Genomic DNA, 7,718 nt, shown 5'->3' on the forward strand with positions numbered 1-7,718 from the left:
TCAAAGAAACAATACCTCTTGTTTTCCCCCAGAAAACCAAGGGAACCTGTGTAATGTGCAGTGTATACAATCTGTGATTACTGGAAACAACATTTGGCAGAGTGATTGATGTGCTAGGTGGTCTCACCTTACCATAGCTGACCAATTAAGGAGAAAAAAGGAAAGCCATCAATCAAGTCAAAATTGACAGCCCTCCCATCTCTACCATTAAAAAACACAGAAAAATCTTGTTTGTCCATCTGGTCCCTTTTTGAAAGGCCTAAGTGTTATAAATTTTTTTTCCTGTGTATACTATATTTAATATATATGTTACATAGAATTTTATAGCAAGTTTATTTTTACAAAAGCAAGCTATAGTTTAATAAAAGCACTTGACCTAAACCCACTGGAGGAACTAAGCAAATGAAAGTTCTAATAACTTTTCCAGGTGACCTGAAATAGGTCACAGGTCTCCGAGGATGCTGGATTATTTCCTCAGGTGGTAAATTTGAAACAAAATCTGCACATTGATGTTTTATTTAAAGGTAAGCTTTGTAATGACTTCTAGGCACAATACATCACCTAAGCGCATTTATATGGTGCCACGTAGTAATTGCACTATTGATCACTCAGAAATTATTCCAGAAGGTCCACTCTGTGCCCTAATTTTGCTTAGTGAAGGACTTTTTAAATAGAAATATGTAGCAGGATATTGGAGAATATGGTCATGTAAATACTTTGATACTATAAACAGCATACAGATAGCATAAGAAATGCTGGGAAGCATTGGATAGTTAAATAATGGTCTAATATTTTCAGGAAATATGAGAAAGCTTAACAACTTTGACTTTTAAGGCATTTAAATACTGTGTATAGCTCTTTGTAATGACCTAGCTAGTTCATTATATTTTTATTTTTATATATATTCTATATATTGCATACCTATCCATATTCTATATTTAATATACACTGTCTATATTTTTCTCTCTATCCTCAGTCTTTCAGCTCATAATATACTGTCTCTGCCACTGAAATGCTTCTTTTGCCAGGTTTGTTACAGACACTAAAGATATTTTCTATAATTTCAGATTTTCCTGAACAACATTTCCCAAGTAAAATGATTTGCTTTTTTCTCTTGGTGATTTTATGCACTATAAAAGTGCTATATCCTATGTAATGTATGTGCAATCAAATGGAAAAACAAAAGGTTGCCTTTAGAATTTCAAGGCCAAGTATGCAGCACTGACTATTCATTTGGTATTTGCAAAGTACCTTGACAAAGAGTGAATTTTGTGTTATTTCTACTCTTCCTATTTAATGATTTTTCAGAAGAGAACTGTGAATAAAAGGGCAAGTAAATGTTAAAAATGTATGCGTACTTTACAAATTCTTGTAGAATAAAAATATGAGACAGTGTGCTAACTTGATGAAACCACTTTTGAAACAATGAGTTGAATTCATGAATATACTCAGAAGAAACAAAAGATGATGTGAAAAAATAAAATAAAAATGAATTCCAGTACTTTAGCTACACAGTTTTTCATTCATGTAGTGTTTATGTAACAAAAATGCAATGCAAAATATCATGGTACACTGTAAAAATTTTAAAAGATATTGTGGTACCCCTCCAAAAATAGTAATAAATTCTCCCTAAAGGGGCTTCAATTCCATTTTTAAAATGTATAACTTTTAAAATCGTTACTTAGCTTTTTGTTAATGCCTTTATATTAATCTATTGCACTTCAATCAGTCCATTTCTAGACATTTACTTTATTCTTTACAAGTCATGAAAAGAAACTTATCCAAATCTGTATTCATTGATGTCACTATATGTCCATTATCTTAATGTGGACAAAGCTTCCAGATAAATATGCTGCAGTTGAGGTTCTAACCATTACTTCTTCCTTTCTCTGATAGTTGTCAGAGGTCTGATTTGTATCTAATCCAGACTTAACTGTCTACTCCTGTTCTTACCCTTTTTGCTTCACAAGCATGTCTGCCAATAAATTTCTCAAGAGCTAATCCTGTTTTGGTATCTGCTTCTTACAGAACCTAATCTAGCTCTATCTTCATATTGAAACATGAAGAACAGTTCATGAACTTCTTCAAGTTCAGTCTCACTGTCTGCCCTCATTTTTTAAAGATAAAAAACACCTTTCAACCTCAAACAACTTACAAAGAAGTTTAAAAACTCACTTTCTCCACTCCATAAATTTATTAATGCAGCACTGACTATTATGACTACTTTAGGACAACAACATACTGTGTTCACAGATAAACTGTAAGGACCAATCTGTAATTGTCTCAAGTTCACTGCTACTATAATACACCTAGGCAGACTCTGAGATGCTTTCATGTGACATTAGGGAGAAGAGGAAGAGGAAGTTTTGTACATATCTACCCATGAATGATCTAGCCTGGCTTAACTGTGCAGTGAACAGATTTTGGAGATGTAAGGACTATATTTTACTACCTCCCTTCACTGAAGTCCTTAGTGAGTACTTAGTACTCAACTATGTTAGCCTGTCAGTTATTTCTCTTACAGAAAAGACTGATACTTGCTAGAAAACATATTATTTCTTATCTCTGTAATTCTAGGTCTTAAGATAGTTATGAAGAGCTCAATTAACATCAGTTGAAAGAGAAATGACTGAAATGAAGGATAAAAAAGTCAACAAATGTAAGATTAAAAGTAAGAAATGAAGTGAAGTTATTCTAAGTTACATTGGGAAAAAAAGCACATAGAGATATTTATAAAGTAAGATAATTAGTGCCAATGGACACAGAATAAAATCAAAGAAAATTTTTAAAGTGAAAGAGATTATAGATGTGAGGGATACTTTAAAAAAGATTTTCAGGTGGACACAGAATCTATCTCCAAATTTTATAATAATAAGAAGATGGAGCAAAATGACAAGTGGTTTGGAAGACTTTTCAGGTAAAACTAGGAAGGGAAAAGTCATTTTTAAGTGGTATGCTTACAGGGAATCAAATAGTCCAGACTTGATAAGTCAGAAAAATCAAGCATGAATTACACTAGAGTGCATATTGTAACCTTTGTTTTGATGAGGACCTTAAACTTCTCTTGGCATAGGAGTCAACTAAGCAGTTAGTTTCAGCAGCCAAGCATAACCATTTCATACCCTAAAATACAGATCAGTTATTTATCTGTTTATTTAGTCTTTGTCTGAGAATGTGATCTGCTCAGACCTTTTAGAATCCACACAAGCAGAGTAGAGGGAGATGATAATCTCTTCCTTGCCATTTGGATTAGCAAATCACTACTGATGATCAAAAGGCTGAAGAGGTCAGGACCAGATCACTGTCAAATCAAACTCTGTAAAATAATTCCCTCTCCAATGAATTTGAGACAAGAAGCACTGGTCTCCATAGTTTTGCAAATGGTAGAAAAGCTGTTACGAACTTCGCGTCACATTTAGGAAAGCTGTTCACGTTAGGAAAAGAGAAAATTGGGAATTGCAAAGGAAAAAGTGACACCAAATAGTTGAAAGAACAAAAATACTTCTGCAACAGAAATAATATTTCTGCAAAACAGTTTAAGAAAAATAAAATAATAAATATTTATTTATTTCTATAGAAACAAAGATTTCTAACTGTTTAGTGTTTTTGAAAGAAGTGATATAGAAAAACCTGTCTTCCGATTCTCTCTCAACCTAACAAAGAAAGATCTTGCATGAAGAAAAATTTCAATAACAAGAATATAAGAAAAGATATTGCAGAAATCTGTTTCACTCATGTAGTAGCTGAAATAACTTTCCTATTTGATGTTGATCTATAGCTTTTCTATCAAAGCAGCCACATAATTGTGTGATGTAGGTTGCAGAAATAAAAGATACCTCACTTTACATTATTCTAAATTTTAAGTCATACTAAAACAAATCTTATTTTGTCTTCTGGAGTCTAATATATATGTGTATGTGATGATGTATATACATATACTTGTGTATATATATTTTTTAGTATTTAAATTTTTGAAATTACTATAAATCCTTCAAGTATTTTATTCTTTAGGTAGACATTATATACTCTTAATTTGCTTATATTAAGGATATATTATATATTCTTACATACTTATACTAAGGATATATTATATACTCTTAATAAGGCTTGTATTAAGGATCTCCCATTTATAATTACATTTTTAAATTAGCCTTCCAAAGTTATGACGTTTTTCCAGACCAAATTCTGGTCAGTACAGAACACAGTGAAGTTATCTTTCTGGACATAACAATTTTATTAACCTCATTGTGGGCACCCTCATTTTATAATGATATGTAATGAACTTGAAATCAAAGCAAGACCTATAGTACTTAAAGAATTAAACAAAATAAAACATGAATTATTATCCAGCCTACTTTTCCTTACCTATAGTCTTGTGTTTCATGTTTTTTCCACCCAAGTGAAGTCCTTCATATTTATCCTTATTAGCTATCATCGTTTTTAATTTCAGCTTCTCCTTATAGCTTACTGAGAAATACGTAGACAATGACTGCATGGTCCATTTAGCCCACTGGGAGCAATACGGTTTGATTAACATGCAAGCTTGAATTTCATGAACAATTTGGAGGATGCCCTGTACAACATGATTTGAATGGAAGTACGTGAAGATCTCTGAAATGATAGTGGTGGGAAAGGCTACAAATGGACAATAGAATTATAAATTTTAAAAGAAAATTAGGGACTTATGAGATCTAAGAAGTGAGGAAAAGATATGAATCAGAACATGATGCCTTTTTTGGAGTTTAGGTATTTAGAACCTGAGAGCAAAATTTACAGGCATAATGAGGCCCCTAGAGCAATGTGATTGGGGAGAAGTATGAGTATTTTTACTAAAACATGTTAAATTTACAGTGATATTGGTATTAACAATTAGAATTTTTCACAGTATATGCATGTGATGAGAGAAGCCCGTTCTGCAGTACAGAACAGAGGTGAATGCTGAAGGTGGTATCTGATCATCATTGGTGCAGAAATGATGACTGATACCCGGAGAAGGGATCTAAATTTTCGAAAAGCCATAATTTATCATAAAATTATAACTCAAGGATTCTAGAAATTCTGTACCAGGAGAGAAATGTTAAAGAAGGTCTAGGGGAAGGGCAAGGGAGTGAAGGGAGGGCAGGGGCATGGGTAAAAAATGAGAACCAAGATCTGTCCTGTGAGGGTACACAGTTCCAATGATAAATGTAACTGCACTGTATACTTGAAAGGTACCAATAAACTCAATGAAAAAAAATGCAGAGAAAACTTAAAATACTATAAAAATAAATAATTGGCACAAAAAAGAAGATATGCAACATAACTTTCAAGTGTTTCTGTTAATGGAGTCCTCTGATATTAATTTTAGAAGATTTGCAATAACCCCTTTTAATACTTAATTCTCCAGGAAGTTATTTTTTAAAGGATGACATTTGTCCTTATCTATTGCTAGAACATTTTATTATGTTTAAATATTTATATTCAATAGGCTAAATATCTGTTTCTCAAATCTGGCATAGTCTAAAAGTTACTCATGATGTATAGTAGTCTAAAATGTTATCCATTAAGAAAGATACATTGTAGCTCAACTATCATTGAGGCTTGATAGGGATGTAAAACAATAAAGACTGTCTATAAAAACAATAAGAAACAAATAAAAAGAAACTACATGGCCTTGAAAATAAAGCAGCCTATTTTACTCTTTTACCCTACATTACAAAACATTGTTAGCGTTTTGGCACACAGGTAAATCTTTTAAAAAATAGCTAAGTTCAGTTAAGAGTTCATTTTCTATTTATATTTATGCTATACTTTAAATTTAAAACAGAAATAAATTCAATACATTTTTCCATTTAAATTTCATTAGTCAAGTTCTTTATGGATTTTTGTCTTGGTTTACATATTTTGCTTTTGTTCTTTGACATCATGTAAAGTATGATCCTCCATATTTTACTTTTTCATAGGTCACAAAGGAATATTTTTCTCTATAAAATCTTGAAGCACCTAATATAAAAAAAAAATCCATCAACTTGTTATTAAATGCCTGAACTGGAGGGACTGAACAAAGCAGTGAAACAGAATGTCAAAACAAATTGTGCCTCCTCAGTCTCAGACAAGAGCTCACCAGAGGTCCTCCTGAGGACCAATTCATCTTAAATGCACAGTCTTTGCACTAATACCTTACCATGCTGACGCCCAGACTAGGAATTATGATCAAAAACTTTAAATCTTTTGTCACCCTGAATTTCATGAAGCAATCAATCTCAATCCCTTGGGATAAGAATTTTCAAAAAAAAATTGTGTTTCACTCATCCAGGAGGACTAGTAAATCATTTTCAAATTGATATCTTGTCTAATGTTAATAGAGAGAGAAAGAGATATATAGTCTATTTTGAAAATATAATGAATAATTTGATGATTTTCTAGGAAAATATTTCTGGTATCATTATTTCCTCACAACAAACATTTAAGAATGCCTAGGATGGAACTCTTCTTTTTCGATATGCTTGCTATTTGTCAGTGGTTACTCTGTGTTCTATTTTCAGAAGTAGTAAATTTCAAAGAAGATAAATGGATCTCTTTATTTTATTTTTTGTTTATTCTATGGAACTGGTAGATTTTAACTCTATCCTATACTGATGAATTAAATAACTCTATATTCCTTAAATTTTATTATTATTATATTTTATTTATTTATTTATTTATTTTGAGAAGGGTCTCACTATATAGTTCAGACTGCTCTGGAACTCACTGTGTAGCCCAGGCTGGTCTCGAACTCACAGCGATCCTCTTGCCTCAGCCTCCCGAGTGCTGGGATTACAGGCGTGCACCACCATGCCCATCTTATATTCCTTAAATTTTAATATGCACTTCTTTACTGGTTATCAGAGGATGACTGTGTAGAAACAAAGTGAATTTTACCGAGTTCTTCATGTTGGTGTTTACATTCTCTTCTTCAAATGCCTTCCAAGCACTTTGGCCTTTAATTCCTCCACAGTTACTGCTATATGATAGCATTCTTGCACATCTGTCTTTTAATGTTTCTGCGAAAAAGCAAAAAGAATGGTAATTAGGTTCTCAATTCAGTAAGAATATCTTAAATGTAGCTTCTTTTCATCAGAATTTAGACAAGATGCCAGCTATGGTGGTGTACACCTGTTCTCAGGAGGCTGAGGTAGGAAAATAGTCCTAAACTCAAGACAAGCTAAGGCTGCATATTTCAAGTTCAGTCTGAACTACATAGCAAGATTTTATCTTAATCAAGCAATCAATTTTGAATTTTAAAAATCTGTAGATATGGTACTTTTATCAAGTTCTGTAGCTGAATTACATATTATGTGCAAGAGGATCAAATATTCAAACACTGCTCTGCACCAGTTGAGGTAAACAACAAATATAGCATGAATTTTCCTGTAAGGGGGAATCACATTAATATATTTAATCATGGTATCTGTGTGATATACATGTTATATGTGAATATAGGGTATGTATATTTTAAATGTAGATACACATGAACAAACTATATATATATATATATATATATATGTATATACATACATACACAAGCAAAGTGAAAGTATATGGCATTTTGTAAGCATGCAACGTGACGCTTCTCTTGAACTAGAGAGGAAGCTCTCCTGAGAGAATTGTTACCACCCTCTCATTTGTCCTTTCTCATCCTCTCTTTTGGCGAGTGGAGAATATAGTTCCCCAAAAAGGAACCTCCTTTATTTACCAAA

This window comes from Fukomys damarensis, unplaced genomic scaffold (genome assembly GCF_012274545.1).
Source record: "Fukomys damarensis isolate Sample0158 unplaced genomic scaffold, DMR_v1.0_HiC HiC_scaffold_24, whole genome shotgun sequence".
NCBI classification, from domain to species: domain Eukaryota; kingdom Metazoa; phylum Chordata; class Mammalia; order Rodentia; family Bathyergidae; genus Fukomys; species Fukomys damarensis.